This window comes from Sarcophilus harrisii, chromosome 1 (assembly GCF_902635505.1).
Source record: "Sarcophilus harrisii chromosome 1, mSarHar1.11, whole genome shotgun sequence".
NCBI lineage: Eukaryota > Metazoa > Chordata > Mammalia > Dasyuromorphia > Dasyuridae > Sarcophilus > Sarcophilus harrisii.
The window spans coordinates 480,136,409-480,162,893 of NC_045426.1; the positions used below are offsets into that span (position 1 = coordinate 480,136,409).

General features: G+C 34.7%; 1 protein-coding gene across 2 annotated transcripts in view; it reads left to right on the forward strand.

Annotated features, from left to right (window-relative positions):
• GAREM1 (GRB2 associated regulator of MAPK1 subtype 1) overlaps positions 1 to 26,485 on the forward strand; it is a 194,141-nt gene that overhangs the window by 8,545 nt on the left and 159,111 nt on the right. The window lies entirely within an intron of this gene.

The following is a 26,485-nucleotide window of genomic DNA, read 5'->3' on the forward strand; positions in this document are numbered from 1 at the left end:
CTGTGTACTTTTTAGAGAAGTAGGTGTCATAACTATCATCCTCATTTGATAATTTCTTTTAAAATAGAGACAGTTGTTCTGTCTGCTTACAAATTCACTAACTTTATTTTCCTCTCCAAACTATTTCTATCACATTGTCAGATTAATCTTTCTAAAAACACAACCATATGTTACTCTCTGCTCAAAAACCCTTAGTGGCTTCCTATGCATTACCAGCTAAATCTAAACTACCTTTGATAACATTCCAACTCTCCTCAGTCTGGCTCCAAATGATTCCTTTGTACATGTTCTATGTTCTTTGTTCTTGGAAGACTAGATGTTCATTTTCTCTTGAATAGGCCCTGCGTGTTTCTTTGAGTCATTATTATTATTAACCTATTTTTATATAGCATTTCTTTAAATTATCATATTGTTTTTCACAAACAGCCTTGTGAAAGAATGGTATGAGGGTATTAAAAATAAAGTTAATGTGTTAAGCATTTCTAGGTTTGTTATGTGTTTTATATGGATTATCTTATTTGATCTATTTTTACCAGTAATCCAAGGATATGGCTGACTCATATATAAAGCAAAAAGCTAGCTGTATATTTGCCTGCACACCATTTATTTGCCCATTGTCTTTCACTTTGAGAACAAAATTTTTACTTTGAAGCAAACTTCAGGTCTCCTCCTTTCCTTATTCCTAGTGGTAAGGACTTGTTTGTAAAAAAGTATAATTGCTTACATTATTCAGTTACCCATCTTTCTAGGCTGTCTCAACCCTAACTTGAAACCATGCTCTCTGTTTTATTCCCAGACAATAAGTTTCCTTTATGCCAGTGAATGAGTGTTCCACAGTGGTGAATGAAGAAATCAGAGCTCCTAAATCTCTTCCCAGCTCTTGTGCTGACTCACTCCCTACAATTATGGGCATTCTGATTCTGTTAATTCTCAGTTCAAGAGAAGAATTTAAATGCTCCTTGTTGAGTAGTGGAGACTTAATGAATGTTTGTTAAACACTTTTGAGATCTTGATTAAAAAATGCAATATTGAATTCTTTGTAGCTATGAAGATATTTATCATTAAAAGATGCTACTTAGCTTATTAAGTCAGCATGTTTGATTGAAAGCTTAAAGAAAAATATTATCGACTGTTAGAAGTTTTTAATTAAGTATGTATTATTGTATAGGTTTATATAATTCATATTCTGCATTTTTACCTCATGGGAAAAAGTAATTTGGTCAATTGTATTTCTTAAGATGATTTTCAAAGCACCTCTTCTAGTTTTAGTGTTTAAAATGAGAACTTGCCTTGACAGCTGCTATTTCTATCTGAAAAGTCATTCTGAAAAATAGACACAGTTGGAGGGAGGGCAAAAGCTTGACGTTTTATGCAGTGGTTTTGTATTTAGCTATGGCTAATATGGGTGACAGAGAATCATTGGGAGGAATGAATTGGTCCAGAAAAGGTAATTAAAATGTCTAATGATGCCTGGTTTATTAACTCTTGGATTATCTTCCATAAAAGGATGTGTACCTTATGATTAGTATTTCAATAAATCAAAAGGTATTTATTAATTACCTACTATGTACCAGACATTCTGCAAGAAAAACAGAAGTGAAAGAGGTTCAACTCTTAAAGAGCATATGTAAATATAAAAATATAGAAAATCAATACCATGAGATGGGTGGGTTAGGGATAAGAAAGCAGAGGTTCTACTAGGTGAGAAAATCAGAAAAAGCTTAATGCAGAAAATGGATACTTGATCCGGAGTTGTGAGAAAAACTAGACTTTCTGAGAGGCACAGATGAGGAGGAAGTGCCTTCCCTTGTGGAAAATAGTCTGCAAAAAGGAGTGTATGTGGGAAGTAGACTGTTTTATGGAGTAGCATTAAGAATGCCAGTTTAGCTGAATAGTTTAAATATATAGGGCAAATAAAGTATAATGAGGTAAATTGGAGCTAAGTTGTGAAGGACTTTCCCAACAGGAGTTTATATTTGGTCTTAAATCAGGGATTCCTAAAATGGGGTCCATTAATTTGTGGGTTTTTGAAAATCTGATAACTCCTTAAATATAACTGTTTTCCTTTGTTATCCTGTGGATTTTATTTTATACATTTAAAAACATGATTTTGAGAAGTCCACAAACTTTACCAGATTGCCAAAGGGGGTCCGTGACACAAAAAAGGATTGAGCCATTCTTCTTTATAGATGAGAGAACAGGTATTTGTATTGAATAGGTAAATTGATTGGGAGCACAAATATAGGCAATGATTATCAATTACATTCAATTGTTGTAATGTTTGTAACATTGAAATATTCAATTTGGCTAAGAGAAATATTCTACTTGGACATTTGCTGCTCATTCATCCCTGTTTTCCTTGGCCGGTATTGATTGGCTAGGGATTGAGGCAGTTGACTGACTGATGTTGCTCTAGTAAGAAATTTCTTCCAGGGCAAGTTGACCCATGTCAAGAAATAGGTAATTGACCATGCTTGAAAGGACTAATTGGTAATTGCTGTGGTCCCAAGGAGACCTGTAAAACTTAACTCCAAAGCAGCTCCACAGTGCCATTCTTTCAGCAGTCATTTCCATGTATAATGTCTAATCTTGTAACCCCATCAATATGAACCTGACTCAACTTCTAGCCATAGGCAAGTTTGATCCCAGTATGACTGAAGGAATTTTCAGTTAAAGTCTGTCTTTGAAAGACATGCCATTAGCCTGGATATGGATGCTTCATTTTTTTTGGTCCTAACAAATGCCTTTTTTTTTTTTTTTAATAACTTTCTATTGACAGAACCCATGCCAGGGTAATTTTTTACAACATTATCCCTTGCACTCACTTCTGTTCCGATTTTTCCCCTCCCTCCCTCCGCCCCCTCCTCAAGATGGCAAGCAGTCCTATACATATTAAATAGGTTACAGTAGATCTTGGATGCAGTATATGTGTGCAGAACCGAATAGTTCTCTAGTTGCTCAGGGAGAATTGGATTTAGAAGGTATAAATAACCCGGGAAGAAGAACAAAAATGCAAGCAGTTTACATTCATTTCCTAGTATTCTTTCTTTGGGTGTAGCTGCTTCTGCCCATCCTTGATCAATTGAAACTAAGTTAGATCTTCTCTGTCGAAGAAATCTACTTCCATCAGAATACATTCTCAAACAGTATCGTTGTTGAGGTATATAATGATCTCCTGGCCCTGCTCATTTCACTCAGCAACAGTTCATGTAAGTCTCGCCAATCCTCTCTGTATTCATCCTGCTGGTCGTTTCTTACAGAACAATAATATTACATAACATTCATGTACTACAATTTACTCAACCATTCTCCAATTGATGGGCCACCATTCATTTTCCAGCTTCTAGCCACTACAAACAGGGCTGCCACAAACATTTTGGCACATACAGGTCCCTTTCCCTTCTTTAGTATCTCTTTGGGGTATAAGCCCAGTAGTAGCACTGCTGGATCAAAGGGTATGTACAGTTTGATAACTTTTTGAGCATAGTTCCAAATTGCTCTCTAGAATGGCTGGATGTCTAACAAATGCTTTTTTTTCATTATTTTGAGTATCAGAAATCTAAATGAGTTAAAAGAAACAAATAAATAACTGTGGCACTTTGTAATTCTCTTTAAATACCTTCTCAGACCAAGGTATTGTGCTAAGTATTGGGAATATTCAGTCCCTGAACTGAAGGGGCTTTATATTTTCCCTCAAGATGCAACAAGAACACAAGTAAGTTAATATAAAGTTAAATATATTAACATAATTTACTGAGGGAGAAAAAATGCACTAACAACTTAGAGAATCAGAGAAATCTTCATAGAAGAGATGACAACTCAGATATAGCAGTTGGAATCATTGTTGATATTTGTTAGAGTGATATTAAATAGAATGGTTGGGTCAAAGCCAAATTGCAAGGAGCTTAGTGGGGAGGAAGTAAAGCCTCAGTTTCTAAAACTATAAAAAGGAAATAATAATAGGAACTACCTCTTAAGGTTGTAGTGAAAATTAAATGGTTGATATTTGAAAAGCACTTAGCACAGTATCTGGCACATAATAGGTAACAACTTAATGCTTATTGAATTGAATGAGGAAATAAAGACTGCAAGTGTAGACGACTCTAGAATCCAGGAAAGAGGACACTGGAAGAATTTGCTTCAAATTAAACAAAATTAAGATTGTAACTAGAAATTCTCTGCCTTTGAGAATTAAATGGATACAAACCTCATTGCATATTTATGAGTGCTTTAATACTTAATGCTGTTGGAAAAGCTTTTACTGCCTTTACTTGGGTTTCATGTAAAATGCCCTATGTAAAGTGCCATATTTCTGGTAGTTCAGGTATTTAATAAAATAAGTCATTTTTCCTCTTGCATTTCTTTTCTTCTTTGTTAGGAGTAAATCATAAATATTGAAGAGTAGATTTGAAACTTTACAATCTATGCTACTGGTGTTAAAACATAATTGAAATCCATAGATGATAATAATAGCTAAGGTTTGCATTGGGCTTTAAGACTTAAGAAGCACTTTGCATATATCAACTCACTTATCCTCACAACCCAGGAGGTAGATGCTGTTATTTTTCCTCATTTTACATGTGGAGAAACTGAGGCAGACTGGTTGAATGATTTTCCTATTTCACACAACTAATAAGGATCTACGTTCAAATTTGAACTCAGATCTTTCTGATTCCAGAACAGGCACTCTATCCACTACACTCCCCTCTGAGCTTTAGATAGATATCTGATCTTTTACTTTGTTTTGATGACATTTTTTATTCTTTAAAAATAATGTCATTGATGTTTTCCAGATTCCAGATCTTGTGCCTAGCCACTGTCATCTACCCATCTCAGATAAGCCTCCTCCCATCCTTTCCCACCCTATTTGACCTGCCCCCAAGCAATAAACTGGTTATTCAAATTTTAATTTTCTTTTAATTTCTCCTTCTCCTGAAGGTATTAAATATTACTGAAATGTGCTAAAGAATAGTGATAAAGAAAAGTGCTAAATAGTGCTAAAGAAGACAGTATAGTATCAGAATAATTAACCCTTAAGTAGACAAGGAGCTGCTGTGCCATCAGCTAGTTCTGGTCTGAGACAGCTATAAATAGTTAAGCTTATCAGGATTTGAGTTGCTTGTATAGTTGGAACTAAAGTGGGAGACTATATTCAGAAACTTTTTATTTTTAGAGCTCATTGTATTCCAAAGAAGCAGCCTTGAACTTATATTAAAGTTCACTAAAAAAGCATGAGATGCTTTCATTTTTGCTTTTTTTTTTTATCCCAGCTTAACACTTTGTATAAGTGCATTGTGAATAATTTTTATTTTGTGATAGATTGTAAGCTAAACTTTTTGCTACACTGGGGCTGGAAGACAAGAGAATAGAAGAGGAAGTGCAATATGTGACTTATTTTAACTTTTCACAGCAGTTTTCACATCAACCTGATGTTGTGCTTGGATTTTAGGGTATGCCTTGGGGTTATATCTAAAAACAGAGCCAGCGAATAGAGTCTGAAAGGCATCTTCTTGCAAAGAGAAGCAATGAAGAACTGGATCTTGCCAACAGAGATTTACTTTTTTATTTTCATGGCTGTGGGAGGCTTGGGAAATTTGTTTTTCTAAAGAAACTTTTAATTTATTTTAAAGCTAGTGCTACCCTAGGGTGTCTGTGAAAATGATAGTAACTTGTAAAATGCCTTCTGGAATCATAGGCCAGATGCCTTGGCCACAAGTTTTCCCTAGGGAAGAGTTTGTTTTAAAATGATACTTTGCTGAACTGGCATGTGTCTGAGTGTGTTTAGAATTGAAAAAACATTTGCAGATTAATTTAAATTCCATCTACCCATATACCACTTAACAATCACAGTTAACTTATTTTTCCTCTATTATTCCATATATTTTATACTTTGAATGTAATATTCTCATTTTAAAAATCTTTCTTGTTTTAGACATGGTATTTTAGAGTTTTAGGAAATGAGCGATCCTTTGGTCCAATTTTTGTTGTTCATTTATTTCAGCTATTTCTGACTTTTTGTGACCCCCATTTGGGTTTTTGGGTTGTTTGTTTTGTTTATTTTTTTTGGCAAAGATTTAGGAATGGTTTGCCATATCCTTTTCTAGCTTATTTTGCAGATGAGGAAACTGAGGCAAAATAGGGATAAATGACATGCCTGTGGTCACACAGTAGTAAATGTCTTAGGCTGGATTTGAACTTGGGCTTTACTAACTCCAAGCCTAGAACTCTATCCACTATGGCACCTAAGTTGGAGACATTATGCAACAATATTTGTACAGAAAACTTAGAATCAAGTGTTAGCTGAAACACTTGAAATATACATGACACTGAACAAATCATCTACCCTCTTGGAATCTGTCTAAATTTTAAATTGGAAATGGTAATAATTATACTATCTATGCAGTTAGCTAATAAGTTGACTAGCATTTATTAAATGCCTACTATATGCTATGCTAAATTCTAGTGATTCAAATAAAAGTAAAAACTGCCCTACCTCACAGTTTTTAACAGGAAAGATAACCTGCCAACAATGATATAAAAACAGGATATAAACAGAATAAATTGAGATTAATTTCAGGGGGGAAGTTAAGGAGAATTGGGAAGGCTTCTTGCTATGGATAGAACTTTATCTCAGATGGAAGGACGCCAGAAAAGCCTGGAGGTTAGATGAAGAGGAAGATCTTTCCAGGCATGGGGGACTACCAGGAAAATTGCCTGGAGTCATGAAATGGAATGTTCAAGGAATGTCATGGAGAATACTCTTGGATTTTAAGAGTATGTTAAGGAGGGAATGAATTATAAGAAGACTGAGAAGTTAAGAAGTGACTGTGTTACCAAAAAAGCCAAACAGGATTTTATAATTGATTTTGGAAGTAATAGGGAATCATTAGTGTTGGAGGAGTGTGTGTGTGTGTGTGAGATCATAGGATCAGATGATTAGAGCTAAGAAGGACCTCAGAAAATCTTGACTTGATGAACTCTCTTGTTTTACAAGTAGGAAAACTGAGCCCACTCCCCTTCCACCCTTGCACATAGGTATAGGATAAAGTAGAGCGGGAATTTAAAGCTAGTTTTGATTTTTTTTTTTTTTTTAACTAATTTTAGTGAAGTGCTTTGTAAGTTTCAATGCTTCAAATAAATGTGTTCTGTTCAATTCTGAGCATGCCCAAAGATTAATATCAATATCTTACTTCCCTTGAAGCAAAATTTTAGTAAAACAGTGTCACATGAAGATCAGCTGAAAGGAATATTGATCATTATCCTGAAGAAGAAATGTAAGGAATATGTAAAACCTGTCTTGAAGGCAGAAACCACATAAATGTATTACATTTATTCTGTGTAGCTCTAGATGGTAGATGTTGAACCTGTGAAGTGAGGAAGTCCAATTGAAGAAATATTTTCCTAAGAGTTATTGACCAGTGAAATAGTCTGCCTTGTGAGTCAGTTCTCCATCACTCAGAGTTTGGATAGTATACAGATAATCATCTGCAAGATCAGATGGTTTAGAGGAAATTCCCCTCAAAGTATGATAAACTAGATTAGATGAAGCCTAATGGTTCTAGAATTGGAGGTGACTTATGAAATCATCTAGTTTAATCTCATTTTAAAGATAAGGAAACCGAGGCTCCAGAGGTTAAATGTCCAAAGCAACCGCTTGGATTCCACTGTTAATCCTAGGTCCCAAAATCCTAGGCCTTATAACTAGATTGTAATTTTAAGGTTCTTTAAAGTTTAATTATTTGTAGTTTCTACATGGAGGTTATATCCCCCTTAAGTCAGAAACCCATTATATAAACCATTTTATTATCAACATGTCTTATTAATATTCTACCAAATTGAATTATATTAAACAATATAACATACACAGATAAATTGATGTCTGTTACATAGCTGTGTTCAAAATAGTTGCAGCTACTGTGTGTGCATGTGTGCAATGTATACAATAAACCATAATCATAGCTAGTTTAGACTAGAGAAGGTGCTTTATATACGTAAACTCATTTGATCCTCACGACAATGCTGGGAGGTTGGCCCTCTTACCTTTCTCATTTTATGGGAAATGGAAGGAGACAATGGTCATATGACTTACCCAATATCACATAATTAGGAGGTGTCTGAGGCCAGATTTGGACTCTGGTTTTCTTGACTCCAGGTGTATTGCCATATTAACTACATCGTTTAAACTGCAAATAAAGCCTGCCAAATTTGATCAGCCCCACAGCAATAAAAATGTTGAAAAATGTGTCAAAAATTCCCTTCACCGTGCCATCAAGCTGATTGTGCATAGGACAAGACCAATATATACGGATCTTTGAAGCTGAGAAATTGTAGCAAAATGTTCTGTATGCAAGTCATACAAAACAGGCCATTGATGAGCACACAACAGCTCCACATGGTTGTGGTATTCCATGTATGTGTATCATAAGATGATCCTGTCAGCTAGTGTCAGTTTTGATTACTGGATAATAACACTAACCAGAGCTGGGTTTTAAAATTTCTCTAATTATGGATAAAGCTTCTCCATCAATGTCTTGAAAATGAAATTCCTTTGCTTATTTACCTAATGAAATTACAGGAAGCAGGGTCTAGGTAAAATTGCAAGAGAATTAGAACCAGAGACTTAAAGCAAATATGAACCAGAGAACTGGAGAATTTTAGAAGTGGGAGGAAACTGTGAGATTGTCTGGTAATAATCTTGTTTCAGGAAAATTCTGTGTAAATTATAAAACACTGTATCAATATGAGATATTATGTTATTTTCAGATTTACACATATTTATTATGTATCTACTTAATACTAGGAGAAAATATATGAAGTAAAAAAAGAAACAGTATTTTCCTTCAAAAAAAAAGCTTACTTAAGGGAACATGTAGCCAGACAACAGAATTCTAGAATGGGTGTTTGAGAAACTTTGACCAGGGGAGAATATTTGCATCTGGAAAGGACGGGAAAGGCTACTCAAAAGAGTTGGCACTTTAGTTAAAGCTTTAAAGAAAGTAAGAATTAGAAAAGGTGGAGATGAAAGTGAACATGCTAGGCATATGTGAGAGGGTAGAAAATGGCCTATTGGGTTTGGAGAACTGGTAGTACACTTTGCCTGGACATGGAGTTGTGAATAAAGACATAATATAGAATAAGAGCCAGATTCAGACTGAGGTGTTTGTATTTTGTACTAGAGGTCAGAGTGGACCACTGGAGGTTTATGAATGGGCTATGACATAGTTAGAGCTGTACCATTTAAAGGTTTTTTGGTAGCTGTATAGACAAATGGCAGCGATGTGGCTCAGTAGATAAGAGTGTTGTCAGGCCTGGAGTCAGGAAGATTCATCTTCTAGAGTTCAAATCTGGCCTTAGATACTTATTAAATGTGAAACTCTGGGCAAGTCACTTAAGCCTGTTTACTCCGGTTTCTTCTTCTGTAAAATGAATCAGAGAGGAAACTGTCAATATCTTTGTCAAGAAAATCTCAAATGGGGTCACAGAGTTGGACACTACTGAAATGACTGAACGCCAACCATAAACAAGATGGTTTAACCAGAAAAAATGAGCTTTTTTTTGGGAGATTGCTGAATAAGCTGTAAGGGGACCTTATTTTTCTTCACCTACACTAGAATGTAGTAGTAAAGACATGGAGACAAATCTGAAAAATATGATGGAGCTAAAACTTCTAGAACTTGGCAACTGATTGGATGTATTTAGTGAGGGAAGAGGGGAGAATGGAAGGTAACTGTATTTTTGAATCTGACTGAGCAGAAGAATGATGGTTCCCTCATCAGAAATAAAAGTTGGGAGGAAGGACAGTTTTAAGATAGGATGATGAGCTTAGTTTTATATATGTTGGTTTAAGGTGCTAGTCCCAAAACCAGATGGAGATAGCCAACAGGTAGTTAGAGAGATGAGTGGAATTTAAGTGGAATCATTTTAAGGTTTATATATTTAGGACATCTTTGCATAGATGATGAGTGAATCCTTAAAAGTGGAAGCCATAGAGATTGTGACTTACCTCAAATCATATGAAAGGTAAATGGCATATCACTAGAATTAGCTCTGCTGAATTCCAATCCAGGGCTATTTTCATTTATATCTCAGTTATGAGAATTACACACAGCTGACCCCATTTGATAATTGGAGCAAATTTTGCCAGTTGGATACAATTGGAGCAAAAGTGTGCATCTTTCTCTTTCTTACTGAAAATTTTAAGCACTCTACTTGAGTAGTTCACATTGACTTTGGTGAAAAAAAAATAGTGAGAGATTTTGAGTTTGATATATACATGTGAGAGAGTTGTGATTTTTTTTTTCTTCTGAGAATTAAAGAGCATTCCAACTGATAATCTTCCATACAGTGTGGAATGGCATTCACATTATGTTGAAAGCTACAATTACTGTGGTATTTTTATTCAGATGGTTTCATAAGAGTACAACTTTCCTCAACCAACTATACACTATTGTTCCAATATTCCTTTCTCTTAATTGAATTACCTTGAAGGCTGTGGTCCTCTTCTGGTAAAATGCTATTTAGGGCATTACTAATTATGAACAAAAAGGATATCGTCTAGTTGGCACATCTCTTGGCACAAATCTGTTACTTAAAAATATAATTTGTCAACCCAGCTATGATTTATACAATTGTAATTGTATACATTTTTATACATTGCAATGTATTTTATATTAGAATATTGTTCATCTATTACGTATTGTTTTTCTTTTGGTCCCTTCAATTGTTTTGATGCAGAAAGTTCCTCTATTTGGAAATTCCCCCTGAGTATACAGTGTCTTAGTGAGTTGTCCATGTCGTGGAGATGTTAAGAGAATAAGAGCCAGTATTTCTGAGGGATAGGACTTAAGGTCAAAAATCTGGAGTTGGAATATTTACTACATTCCCTTAAATTTTCAAATTAGGAAACAAAGACCCAGAAAAGTTGTGATTTGCCAAAAATAAATAGGTTGTTACTGTTCACTAGTGTCTGACTCTTCATGGCCCCAGTTGGGTTTTCTTAACAATGATAATAGAATAGTTTATTTCTTTCTCTGACTCATTTTACAGATGAGGAAACTGAGGGAAACAGGGTTAAATGATGTGCCCAGAGTCATATAGTGAAGTAAATATCTGAGATTGGATTTGAACTCAGTTTTGGTACTCTATCACTGTGCCATTTAGCTACTAGTTATATAGGTAGTGAGTGTAAAGGGTAAGTTTTGAACTAAGGTCTTTTGAGTCCAGAGTCAGTGCTTTTTTCCTCTACCATAAAACTAGATTTCCTGGATTTGAGGCTGACTTTCTATGCTCTACTACCTTTTGTTCAAGTTAAAATTTTCCATGGTTTCTAATGAAGTCAACACATTTTGCTTTTGGAAGAGTTAACTAGTTTAGTTTTTACTGAAAGAGTTTTGCAATGAAAAAAGCACTGAATTGGAAATCAGAGTATCAGTTTTCAAATTTGTGTTCTACAGTTTATTACTTGTGTGTAGTAGGGTCTTGATCCCCTGATTTAATAAAATGAGAAGCCCTTTACAGCTCTTCAGTCTGATTCTCTGAACTATTTTTAGGTAGGAGAAAATAAATCATTTTTGGTGATCACATTTTATTAATAGTCTATTGCTTTGATTTATATAAAACAACATGACATCTTTATAAATACTTTGGTTATATCAACTTTGAATCTTTAGCCAGACTTAATAGCCATCTTTCATCAATGACATTAGGAAAATAACTTTTAACTTGGGTCTGGAATACCCACTTAGATCTTAGTTACTTCCATTTAGTAGCAAGATCAACATTTGACTATGTGTTGTTTATGAATAAGAGCTTGCTAAATAATTTTAAGAGCACATACAAGATCCTAAACAAGATTAAAAGAGGAGTGTTTGCCTTACTTATGCACTTCAGAAACATCTTCCAGTCTTAAATAATTCTCACATAAACAAGAATCCTCATAACTTTACTAAGTAATTCATTGACCATTGTGTTAATATAGAAAATGCTAATTTTATATATTTATTCTTTTTTTTTCTATTTAATAGCCTTTTATTTACAGGTTATATGTATGGGTAACTTTACAGCATTACAATTGCCAAACCTCTTGTTCCAATTTTTCACCTCTTACCCCCCCACCCCCTCCCCCAGATGGCAAGATGACCAGTAGATGTTAAATATATTAAAATATAAATTAGATACACAATAAGTATACATGACCAAACTGTTATTTTGCTGTACAAAAAGAATCAACTCTGAAATATTGTACAATTAGCTTGTGAAGGAAATCAAAAATGCAGGTGGGCATAAATATAGGGATTGGGAATTCAATGTAATGGTTTTTAGTCATCTCCCAGAGTTCTTTCTCTGGGTCTAGCTGGTTCAGTTCATTACTGCTCCATTGGAAATGATTTGGTTGATCTCATTGCTGAGGATGGCCAGGTCCTTCAGAACTGGTCATCATATAGTATTGTTGTTGAAGTATATAATGATCTCCTGGTCCTGCTCATTTCACTCAGCATCAGTTCGTGTAAGTCTCTCCAGGCCTTTCTGAAATCGTCCTGTTGGTCATTTCTTACAGAACAATAATATTCCGTAATGCTAATTTTATATTTTAAAGAAAATTCTATTTTTTTAGATTTTTTACTAATTCATACTGACCACCCTAGTCTGGCTTTGTTACATGGATCCAATTTTGCTATAGCTTAGAGTTTAGATCTTTTTACAAAGATATCTTGTTTTGTACAATTGCAAATAGTTTATGATAGAACCAATATTGAGATTTTACATACACATTGAAAACTTGAAAGAATGCCTTTTATAAAACAAATAATATAAATTAGGAATTCTTTTTAAATCTGGAATGTCACCCACTTCATTTACTTAATGAAGGATAACTTTTATTTTGCTTTCTAAAATATTCTGCCTTCTCTAACAATCCTTCCTTTTTCACTAGTCTATGATAAGATGATTTAAAAAATAATATTATATGCATTATGGAAATGCACTTCCGGTAGCTGAAAATGAAGTTGAATGTGAGAATGTCTTTCAGTTTGCAATGTATTCCATCAATAAAACTGTTTTTTTGAAATTTTCTAATAAGAATGAAAGAAAAGATTTTAAATTAACCAGTTTATTTCTGTAAGCTAGGTCCTGATTAGCATTGAAAAAAAAATCCTTGGAAGTGGTCACTTTATTCAGTCTTATACTACCTATTTTCATTGGTTTATAATCAATTACCATATATTATCTAATTATACCTTTGTATATTTGAATCTGTGTACAGGCAGCCCCTCAGGGGATTCATTATTAGCACTAATTGGGACTTAGCGTTTAGGTCATACCATACCACATGTGCTCATTGTTGTTGAGGATAAACAACATACGCTGTAAGTTCAGAATTAAACTTGTAAAAATGTAGTATGTGTGAAATTTTTCTTCATTTATTCAAAAACTGAGCTCTAACCTACCTAAAGCTATGCAAGAACTGATACTATATACATATAAAGTCTTATAACGAGTGATGATAGGCGCATTAGAAGTTACTTTATGTAAAACAGAATCTTAGTTTTTGATAGTTTCCTCCCACAATTGTGCCTAGTATTTTGCTAATGCAGACAGACTTAATTGACTAATGCTCCAGTAAAAGCCAGTTAATATTTTTTTTTCCTTGCAGAATAGTTGGGTAATTTTTTACCACAGAAGGAAGAAGGATTACCTTTGCCCAGAGAAGACACTGTAATGACAGAGTTGTCATTCCTAAACCCACAAACATTCTTGTTATGTATTTGAATTTTAGTTGGTTTAACATGGAGCTGAAAATAAAGCTGTCATTAAACCACTATACCATTGTAATTTCTGGCTGATTGACTGACAATTTAATTCTTACACTATAGAGATGATTTGAAAATGCATGAAAATTTAAATTCTATTTTCTACATATATCAAGAAGCCTTGCAAATATAACTGAAGACCCTGAACTTAGTTTTTACTCTAATAAGAATATAGGGAATCTAGATGGATAATTTGGTTTAGTTCCTTAAAATTATGATTATCTGGGTTGAATATTTATAGTACCCTTCACTTTGCTTTGTTAGTAATGTCATGGCTGCTCTCACATATTATAATTCAATGGGAGAGATTTTTTAATTACGTCATAAAATTCATGTGGCTGCCTGCATTTATTAATGCTCTGGTTATCATGGCCCAACGAAGAGAACAGTGTCCTGATGGCAAATCCATCTGTGTTTGATTTGTGTAATAATTTGTATTTTTCATATCTCAGATAAAACAATCTGTGAGTATTGGGGATCAAAGAAGGAACTATGTAAGTTCTAACCATTTCTTCTTTCTAATTCTAGGCCAGGCTACCTGGGATTTGAGATGTTTATCCAGGTTGGGTAGAACTTTGGCCAATGGGTTAACATAATCAGAGAGGACTGCTACAGGGAAGTCTACATCTGGGAAAAAGACCGAGGGAGACCTGATTTTGCTAGACAATTTATGGCCCCCAAAGGGTGCCGGAAGGAGGAAAATGCAGTTTGTCAGTTGATTCTTATGGAAAATTCATATTCCAGGGATTTCTGTTGTTTAGCCATGAATAGTCTTTTTTACATAATGGCTGCCTTCATATAATGGCTTTACTTACATTTTTGGTCTACACCAACATATAAAGTGTGTAGTCACAAGATTTGTACCACAACCCAGCAGAACTGCCAATAAACTTGGCTATCATTGCACAAATAGCATATTTTATGGGTTATTTTTTTTTCAAAATCAAAACATTTCCATTATTTCTTGCTGCTTCCCCATTTATTCAAAGAATCTCAGAGTTGGAAACCTCTGACACCATCTAATATAAATGACAACAACTTGGGTTCAAATTCTGGCTCTGTTCTTTGTTACCTGTGTGTCTCTAGAGAAGTATCTGGGATCGTATTTCCTCATCTATAAAATTGTTGTTTAGTTATTTTCAGTTGTGTATGATTCTTCTTGACTCCATTTGGGTCTTTTTAATTGAAGTTTTTTATTTTCAAAATATATACAAGGATAATTTTTTCAACACTGACCCTTAAAAAACTTTGGGTTCCAGTTTCTCTCTCTTCCCCCCATCCTGCTCCTCCCAGATGGCATGTAATTCAGTATATGCTAAACATGGTAAAAATATGTTAAATCAAAAAAATAGGCATGCGTATTTATAGTTATCTTGTTGCACAAGAAAAATCAGATAAAGAATGAGAAAGAAAATAAAATTCAAGCAAACCATAATAAAAAGAGTGAAATGCTATTGTTGTAATCCACCATTAGTTCCCACATTCCTCTCTCTGGGTGTAGATGGCTCTCATTATCACAAAATCATTGGAACAGACCTGAATCATCTCATTGTTGAAAAGAGCCATGTCCATCAGAATTGATCATCATATAATCTTCTTGTTGCCATGTACAATGTTTTCCTGGTTAGATCCACTTCACTCAGCATCAGTTCATGTAAGTTTCTCCAGGCCTCTCTGAAATCATCCTGTTCATCATTTCTTACAGAACAATAATATTCCATAGCATCCATAAACCATAATTTATTCTGCCATTTTCCAACTGATGGGCATCCACTCAGTTTCCAGTTTCATGCCACTACAAAAAGGGTTGCCACAAACATTTTTGCACATATGGATCCCTTTCCATTTGGGTTTTTCTTGGCAAAGTTACTGAAGTGGTTTGCCATTTCCTTTTCCAGATCATCTCACATTGTTTCTGAGGCAAACAATTAAACAGATTTGCTCAGGGTTGTACTGCTAATATAGTGTCTGAAGTTGGATTTGAACTCAGATTTTCCAGATTCCAAGCCTGGCTCTTTATTCACTGTACCACCTAGTTGTCCCATTTATATTATAAAATAAGGGGTTTAAATAGATGATCCTCTAAGTCCTTTATAGCTATAAATCTATGATCATAGGATCTATGGCTCCTTGAGACAGATTATTCCACCTTGAAATAGCACCATTATTAAAATGTTTTTCTTTGTATCAAATCTAAATCTGTTTCTTCACAATTCCCACCTCTTGCTTCAAGTTTTGTCCTTAGAGGCACAGCAAAATTTAATTGCTCTACCACATGACAGCCCTACATATACTTGAAGACTGCCTTCATGTACTTATGAATTTTCTACTTTAAGCATCCTAGTTCTTTCAGCTGATTCTTATATGGCATGAATTGTAGAATCTCTACCAAGATGATTGTCTTTTAAACAAATCTCCAGATTATCATTGTCCTTCCCAAAGTGAGGTTCTTCCCACTAAACATGGTGGGTGCTCTTGATGTGACCTGATCAGGGAATAAATAATGCAATAGAAATATTATCTCATTTGTAGGAACTCCATTTAAGTACGCATAGTGCACCCCCTTTCTTCTTGTCCATGTTGTGTCAAAGTCCTCTTGTAAAATCTACCATTGCAGGGAGTGAGAGCAGGGGGGTTAATCCACTTTACGAGGGACCAGTATATTGAGCACATTGACATTCTATTAGTTGTCTTCCCAATGATTATTTGACTTGCCAAGTTTTTTTTTTTCCAATTATATTTTGCACAAATTTTTCTCTACCCAGTTTATGGAATACCTTCTGTTGAGCACATTGACTGATCATTGGATATATTCCCAAAGGCTGAGCCTAGCCAGTTTTCTTTTTCCTGATATATTATGCAGATTCTCTTATTCTCATCCACTTTGCTGGGGACCTTCAGTTGAGAACATTAGTTGGCCTTTAGATATTTGCCAAAGGTTATGTGACAGTCTAATATTCTCCAATTACATTTTTCTAATGGCCTCCTTACATAATTTTTCATGCATGATTTATTATTTGTAATATTTGTTGCCTACCACGAAACTTCTCCATTGCTCTTGGGTTTCAATATTTTCAAGACTATTCCTGAACAATGCATTTTTCCCAGTAATACAAACTAAGATTATATTAACCATCTTGACAACCATATCAGCTTGTTGATTCATTGAACTTTCAGTGCATGTATTCCCCCAAATTCCCTTGAAACACTAAAACTTTTTGAGCAGCAGAGAATTATTTAAGTGGAAGATCACCAGTTCCCATTCTCATTCTATCTCTTACTTTGTTCATAATTTGAATATTTCATGCCTGGAATGACATCCTTACCACCATCCCTGACCAAAATCTGCTTCTTTCAAGGCTAAGCTCAGGTGCTTCCTGGATTGGACCTGATCTAAGCTACTCTTACATGAAAGAAATCCATATACCATGGTAGGGCAACATTTTTTCTGCAACCTTATAGTCTTAAAAAGTGCCACATTGTCCATAAAGCCTTCCCTGATCTCCCTTAACAAAAAGTCATCCCTTTTTCCTTAAATCTCTTATACCACTTTGACCTTTTCTATGTATTTAATCATGTTGTTAGTTATTTAGGATTATTTGTGTATAAGTTTCATTTTACTACTAGACTGGAAACTTCTTAAGTGAAAGGAGTTGTGTAGTTCGGTAATAATTATATATTGAATTGATTCTATGACATATTCATTCCTTTTTTTAAATTAAAGCTTTTTATTTTCAAAACATATGCATAGATATTTTTCCACATTAATCCTTGCAAAACTTTGTGTTTCAATTTCCTTTCCAGATGGCAAGTAGTCCAATATATGTTAAACATGGCAGAAATATATGTTAAATCCAATATATGCATACATATTTATACAATTATCTTGCTGCACAAGAAAAATCAAATCAGACAGGAAAATATGAGAAAGAAAATAAAATTCAAGTAAACAACAACAAAAAGAGTGAAAATGCCATGCTGTAAACCACACTCAGTTCCCACAGTCCTCTGAGTGTGGATGAGTGTAGATGGCTCTCTTCATCACCAGATCATTGGAACTGTCTGATATATTCATTCCTTTATAAGAAATTGCATTTTTCTCTTTTACAGTGATGTATTTGTTTTTGAGGGGCAGCCAGGTGATAGAATGAGTAGAGTCCTGGGCCTGGAGTCAAGTCATTTAACCCTGTTTGCCTCAATTTCCTCATCCTCCTCCAAATGAACTGGAGAGGGAAATGGCAAATCTCAGAAAACTTCACCCAGAAAACTTCAAATGGAATCATGAAGACTCGGACATAGCTGAAATGACTGAATTTTTCTGCCAAAAAAATCTTAAATGAGCTCACAGAGAGTTGAACAGGACTGAAAAATATCTTAACAGTAACAGTAACAAATTTTTTGTTGCATCCACCTTACCAAGTTCTTATCTTTTTGTTTTGTTTTAATGATTGTTCATGAATGTTCATGAGACTATATATATTCTCTAAAATAATATGTTGTAAATACATGTTAGAACTGTAGGCTATTGCTGCTAACCTGAACAGTTGCCTTCTGTATTAGAACAATATCTTCATTTTTCTGGGAATGTTTTTTTGGATCTGTCAATGACAGCATTCTCCACTCCCTACCCCACCCCCAGTTAATCTTTTTCTCTATAAAATAAACAATCTACCAAGGAATAGGAAAAGAAAGCTTAAGATTTGGAGATGATTCTGGGGTAGTCATATCCCATCCCATTTACTAGCACATCCTGAAAATTCATCTCTGTAATTCCGGTTTATCCTAGGAAACTATTTTCCATAAATTGTAGAAATGATCATTTTTTTAAAGTTTATCTAATTCTGTCTGCTCTAAAATGATAGTGCCTGGTTTAGCATAACATGAAATTAAACATTAACTTTTTGCTGAATGCTATTATGATTGTCAGCTGTTTTAAGTTAGAATGTTGACTTATTTCAAATGAAGTGGATTTGTATCTTTTAAGGAATTTTGATCAATTCAAGTAGATTGTGAAGCTCAGCTACAGCTTAAATCTTTGAGAATGGTTTTCATAATACTAAATAGTATTTGTAGAATATATATATATATATGTGTGTGTGTGTGCTTTTTAATGCAGATATATGTTCTGTTTTTGAAAATATATATTTTCCCTCTTTTATCCTCTCCTCCTTCCTCTCTCTGTAACTGTCTTTCTCTTTCACATGTGCATGAGAGGGGGGCTGATTCACCTATTGAGTGGTAGGTATTCCTTAATATTTATTCTGTTTTCTAGTCTTCCTCAACTATCTCAGCAGTAGAAGGTGAACTTCTTGAAGGCAAGGACTATTTTCATTTTCATTTTACCTTCATGTCCCAAGTATACAACATAAGTTCCTTGCACAAAACAATACAATAAATATTTTTTGGATCCAATTTAATGAAAATAAAATTCAGTTCCACAGACATTTAACCTATGAACTTAAAATTTTTAATGAAATTATATCTATGAAAATTGCCTTATTCTATCATTATCAACTGTGGATCTTTGAGGAGGAAAAACTATCTATGAGGTCATAATATTTTAAAATTATTTAAGCATGATTAAACTGATTTTCAGCTATGCTGTTTCTGTGGTTTTCTTTTTAAAAATCATAAAATATTTGGTGTTTCCAACTCAAAGCAAGCCAAATAATAGTTTTTCTTTAGTGACTTAGTAAGTTCCTGAGCATCTCTCCTAACATTTCTCTTGCTTAAAAATATTGTAATTTGCACCTGACTTCCAGTAATATATACAAAACTGCCATTCAGTGGAGCTGAATTGTGGTCTATGACCAGATGTGAATTGCCTTTAAGTACTATGCCAGTGACCTAACTACATAAAGTGGTGGGCTATAGCAGAGACAGGAAGTTTACTGTACTTCGGAATGCAAGCAAAAATATTGGAACATTGTTTCTCCAGATGATTTTAAGAGCACTTTTCTTTCTGTGTGGGTTGGAGAGTTGGTTGTATGTTAAAAGAAAGGCTCTGTAGGTTTGGCTTGTGTTTAGAAGGAGCCTTTTCAGATTTGGATTCAATTACCAAAACAGGAGCCCTTTCAGATTTGGATTCAGTTACCAAAATAGGAGCAGGGCAAAGTTATAAAACAGTGATGGGGATCCTGTTGCTTAGGTGCCTGTTTGTTTGTTTTTTTTTTTTTTAAGTTTGTCTTTAGCAAAAAAAAATCATTTAAAGAGAGGATCTCTAAAGGTGTAGGATAACTTTCATTTGTTCAGTTACTTTTTTAAAAAAAAATTATTAAGCCAAATACAAAAAGTTTGGATAAGAATCTGTCTCTATCCTTAGGGAATTTATAGTCCAAAGGGAAAGGACAAACACATTAGCTCTAAATCAGATGTTACATAGATATATGAGGTGAACAGTGGTGTTAAAATGATTATGATGAGTATGATTGGGACTCAGAGGCTATCTAGTCAAAGAATTTTACAGTATCATGAAAAGTGGTCAATCTAGACTTTGCTGGAAAATATCTATTGAAGTGCATATATATAGCCCTTTCTACTTCAAGATTGCTCTAAAGATAGAATAAGAGTCCTTAGTGAGGTTCTAGAGAAAACTCATTACAGGGTTTTTGAGAGAAAGAAACTGAGAGGACTTCGTGGAAAATGTTAGTTGATTGAGCAGAAATTCAGTGGATGAAGAGAGGGTCAGTAGCATCAAGGAAAGGCTTTTTTCTTTTTCATTTCTTTTTCTTCTTTCTTTTTTTCTCCCTCCCTCTCTCCTCTCCTCTCCTCCCCTCCCCTCCCCTCTTCTTCCTCCCTCCCTCCCTCCTTTTTTTTCCTACTTATGTTTATTGACATATGGGAAGAAGCCAGTAGTAAAGGAGAGAATGAAAGATCGTGAGACTGCTGAAACAAAGGCCCCAAAAGAAGCATCAAGGAATAAAGATGGAAGGATCAGCTTTAGTGAGAAGGTGGGATCCCTTTTTTGATGTGACTGAAAGGAAGTAAGAGAGAATAGAGAATAATGCTAGGAAGAATAGAGAACTACATAAGGAAAAATATGAATCCCAGATTTTTGTAAGCTATATCATTAAATATTAAATAGTATGCTTTCTTACTATAAATAGAACATATGAAAGTTCTCTGTACAAGTTATATTTAGACTTTTAAATTTTAGATGTATAGTCTTACAGAGCTTTTGTGATACCTAAGTGCAGAGTAATTAAATGCCAATTCTGGAAGAGCTTGTTTTGTCCTTCTCAGCTTCCCAAGGGACTCTTTATCCCCTCAAGTAGAAATATAGGGACCTGAAGCCTAAGGGATTTTCATCACCCTTTCTAGCATCTGCTGCTAATTGTCATTTTTAATTACTCTAGGCTTAGAGATAGGAACAAAAAAGTCAGAATCTCTTTGCCTTCTCCAGCTGTTTAACGTATAGGTAGCAAAAAAAAAAAAAAAAAAAAAAAAATCCTACATCACTAGAATGTGCTTAATATTAGCAAAGATTATATTGAATATAAATAGTGATTGACTGCCATACTGAACAAAGCAGCTCTGTCCTTAGATCCGTTTCAATGGGATAGAGTGTGTCTGTATTTCTGGTATCAGTTGTTCTGATGTTCTGGGAAAAAATATATCATGATTAGTCATGATATGGAGCTGACCCTTGGATTGTCAAGGGTGTGTATACTGGCAGAACAAGAACTTTGTTGGGCGGGTTCTACCATGCCGATTCTCAATTTTGTTAGAATATTACCTTGAGAACAGGGATTATATTTGCTTTTCTTTTGCATGCTCAAAGCTTAGTACTTAATCAATTGACTTGTCTCAGTAATAGGTTGTTTTCTCAGAACCAGCCTGGCCAAATATTGCTGAGAAAAATTCTGGAATATGTGTTTAATACTGTTAAGAACAGCACTGGGGACTATTTTGGTGCAAGACGCAATAATAGATAGCAACATTTTGGCAGGTAAGATAAGTGTGAATGAGAGCAAAATCCTATTGGTTATTTAAAAAAAGAAAAACCATGAGCAATTTTCAGTACCCAGAAAAAAATGCTGTAATATCTCACCTTTGCAGAAGACAGCTGGCTTTCCACCTAATTTGAAATGTAGTTGAGAACTCAGAAGTAAATCTCCCAAAATTTCTGCTCTGCCAAATGTTCAATTATTTTCAGTTGTATCCAACTCTTCATGACCTATTTGGGCTTTTCATGGCAAAGATATTGGAGTGGTTTGCCATTTCCTTCTCCAGATCATTTTACAGATGAGGAACTGAAGCAAACAGGGTTAAGTGATTTGCCAGGGTCACAGAGCTAGTGTCTGAGGCCAGATTTGAATCCAGGAAGATCAGACTTCTATGGTACCACCTAGTTGCCAAATAGTTTGACACAATCCAATGACTGAATTAATTACTCAGTTTATAAGAGAGCCCCTCAAGATATTGTTTTTAGAAAGTTCATTCCTATTTTAGATATAATTGTAGCAAAAATTATCATCTGAGTTCAAGTAGAGAAATTACAAATTAGAGAAAAGTTATCAACAATGAAAAAGTGACAGCTGCCTCCTGAAAGCAAGGGACACAATAGGAAAGCTATATTTAAAATAGGCATAAGAAGAAAAGGAAAACAGTAGTGTTAGATCTTTTAAAATAGGAATAAACAGTCATTATCATCTCAGGCTATGAATGCAATGCTGTATATTGTAACATATTTCTAATAATACCTTTGAATCATCAAAAAAAAGTTAAATTGTATTCCCTATAATCAATTTTGAGTGGTAATACCATGTAGCCAATAGAGAACTGGCCATAGTTAAGAAAACGTAGCTTCAAATCTGATCTCCATTGCTTAAAGAAACATCCACAATGGGAATTCCTTCCAACAATGAAATCTCAGGACTATTCAGGCCAAAAAAATAATCTGTTACAGATGGTGCAAATGGATACCATTCACATTAGAAAGTTTACCATCTAAAAGGGGTTAAGATTTTTTAAAAGGTAAGGTGTTGTAAAAGGGCAAATTCTCAGCTGTCTAGAAAACTTGGCTACCCACAATGACTCATTCCCTAAGGAGTCTTGTTAGCCAGGGATTTTACTGGTTTTTCCTTTTCTCAGATAAAATAAAATAGTCCATTTTCCCCCTCTATTCCAAAACAGAGTTCTTTTATTTTCCTCTTCCTCCTTCCCTTCTTCTTCTTCTTCCTCTTCTTCCTCTTCCTCTTTTTCCTCCTCTTCCCCCTCCTCCTCCTTCTTAAAGAAGCTTAGTTCAGATATCTATTCTTCAAGGAAGGATTGATTTAATTATCTTATTTCAGGAACCTTGTCTTATGTTATTTTGTGTTTCTCTTAATGCCTGGAACAGTGCCCTGTACATAGTAAATATTTAATGAATATTTGACTAGCTGAACAAAGGAAACTAATAAGGATAACTGTTTAAATCAATCTTTAAGTTTGTCAAGATTTCCTAAAAAAAAACTTATTTATTTACTGTTCTAGCCAAAAGACAAAAAAGAGAGGAAATTATAGCTAGAGATAGAAATTAAGCACTAAGATTTTGGGGACACCTTACATTTATATACCCATATTTGTATGTGTGCTGTCATGGGGATGGTGAAGAGAGAGAGAAGAAGAAAGGAGAGAGAGAGGAGGGGAGAAAGAGTGTGTGTGTGCTGTGAATACCTATGCTAAGGGGGAAGAACATCCTAGGTGTTAGAAGCAAGTATTTAAGAATGACACTGTCCACACCTTCAAGAGACTAGAAGAGCCAGACTTGTAATTTATCTAAGTAACTCTAAATAGCTGTTATGAAGATAGGGTCATTGGAGATTAAGCTCTTGTGTAGGAAGTAATGTAGGGTCAATCAGAGAGCTTATTGGAGGAGTTAGACTTTGAAGTGACATTTAAAGGATAGTTGATAGAAAAATGATAATTACTATGAATATGTGGGACCATATGAATAAAAGCAGTAGTAGGGTAGGATGGGCTTGCTGGAGTGAAGGGAGAGAAGGGAATCAACTTATATAGCACCTAATCTGTGACAGGTACTCTACTAAGCACTTATTACAAATATCTCACTTGACCCTCACAACAGCCCTTTGGAGGTAGGTGCTATTATTATCCCCATTTTGCAGATGAAGAAACTGAGACTCAGAGAGCCAGTGGCTTATCTAGTATCACACAGCTAGTAGAACCGAACAAAAACTCAATTCCCCTGATTCCTAGGTTGGCAGTCCTTCTACTGTATTACACTGTTTATCCAGGAATGGAATCCTGCTATTAATATTAGATTGGTCACTTGTGCTGTTTTGTTTTTTTTTGTTTGTTTGTTTTTTTTATTAAGGTCAATTCATTGTTTTGCAACTCCTAAATGAGTTTTACAAACTACTTTCAAACAGAACCTTGAGGCAATGTGGTGGGGTAGAAAGAGTGCTATATTGGAAGTCAAAAAGACCTGGTTTGACTCGCTGTAGAAATTTATTTTCTAGTCAGGATTCTTTACCTTTCTGGACTTTAGTTCTCTTATCTTTAAAACGAGGGAACAGGATCATCTTTAAATCTTTGATCCTATGCATTTCCTGCTCCTGTTATAGAAGCTTAACATAATTCTAGGTCATTTTCACATTCTAAAAGTGAAAGAACACAGGCCAGTGAATTGTATCCGTTATCAAGTGTGTCTGCATGAGATTTAGCTCTGTTCTTCACACCTGATTGCTGATGCTATCACGCTTATCTTAGGAAGGGCTTGTGTTGCTAAGGGCAAAAACAAATATATTTGGAGTGTGTCACAAGGGTGAGAAAAACATTGTAATTAGAGCTCTTTCTGAATCCGTTTTAGCAGTTCAGTACTGTGATGCAAAGACATCATGATAAGAGCAAATTTTTAAACAAGCCCATGAGAACTGATACCCAAAGAAGTTAGCACTTTGGGAAGATATAAGTATTCCAGGGATGTTGCTATTTCCTTAGATACTTTGGGAGCTTCTCTTTGGGAACTGCTTTCAGAGCCTGTGAGTTTTGAGGGTGGCAAATTTCTGTTTCTCATGGCAAGATTAAACTTGGGAAACCAAAATCTTCAGAACTAGATCTGGTAAATAAGGTTGGGTGGGTGAGTGAGTGAGATAATACAGATTTGGGGCCAAAAACTACACCACTTTAAAAAAATTTCCTCAATCAGCCCCATTTAGTGCCTTATTTTTATTGATTGATTTCCCATCAGTCAGATTTGGTAACTTAAGGATGTTACTATGGCCTCGTCATAAACTTGGAAGGAGTTAAAGGAGTGTTCTCAAGTCTGTTTCATAAGTCTGTGTTTTTGCTTGAGCTATTAGACAACATTTATTCTTTTTATTTTATTACTCCATAATGTTGTTGTTGTTGCTGTTTTTGACAGAGGTGTATTGGTGGGTGAAAGGATATTAATTTTCTGTATTCTGGAACATAATATTAAAACAATGAGGGGATGCTGTGTTGTACTTTAACTTAATATTATTTACTCAGATTTTAGCAAATCTTTGCTATTGGGGAAGAGAGAGAAAGAGGGAAGAGGAAAGAAGAGAGAGAGAGAGAGAGAGAGAGAGAGAGAGAGAGAGAGAGAGAGAGAGAGAGAGAGAAATTGATTCCATTGTCAGAAGGTCTTCAATAGAGTATCCTAGGGCCTTGTGCTGTTTAATTAACATTTTTGTCAGTGACTTGGAGATTGGTGTAGTGGTATGCTGATCAAAATTGTAAATACCACAAAACTGGAAAGGATTAGTCTAAATTCAAAGCAGTCTTAACAGGTAAGGACATCTGGCCAAATTTAAAAGTTGAAAATTACTAGAGGTAAATGCAAAGTCTTTATTTGGACTTTAAAAAATCAGTTTCGGAAGTACAAGATGGAGGATGAGAGAGCTTTTATTTTGGGAAGTATCTAAAGATTTTAGTGAATTGTAAGCTCAGTATGAGTCAACTGTGTGCTAGAGCAACAAATTAAACCTTAAGCTTCATCAAGAGAGGATGTATAACTCCAGGGAGGAGGTTTCCTCATTGTAGTTTGTCCTGTTCAAACTATATCTGGGACATTACATTTCAGTTCTAGACAGTACAGTTTTAGAAGTCTATTTGTAAGTTGAAGAATGCTTAGAGAATAGTAGTCAAGTTGAAGAAAAAGCTTGATTTGATGTCATATGAGCATTATTTGAAGGAACCAGGATACCTACCCTAAAGAAGAGTTAAGGGATTATGATAGTCCTAAAATAAGCTGCAAAAGAATATTGAGTCAGGTGTGAAAATAAACTTGAAGATTGTCATTCAGAAGCAGGCAAAACTATAAGCAATGAATAAAAGTTGTAAAGTGGCAAATGAAGGTTGAATATTACAAGAACCTTCATAACATTAAGAGCTGTCTAAAAGTAGAATAGGCTACCCCTGAAGGTAATAGGCTGCCTTTTGTTGGGCAACTCCAATCAAGGGCTGGGTAAACAGTTGTTGGTTATATCATAGAAGGAATTCATGTTCTGACTTGAGTTGGATGACTTCATATCAGTGATTATTATAAATTTTGACAAGTTTGGGTTTTGTTATGGACTTAGTCTTACTCAATCTTTAAGATGCATGATTGAAAGAAGCTTAAGTGTTTTAAATTTTCTCTCAAAAGGAGGTTAAACCTGTTTTTAAAAGTGTATTATGGTAGAATATTCTGGACAATGTGCTGTAAATTT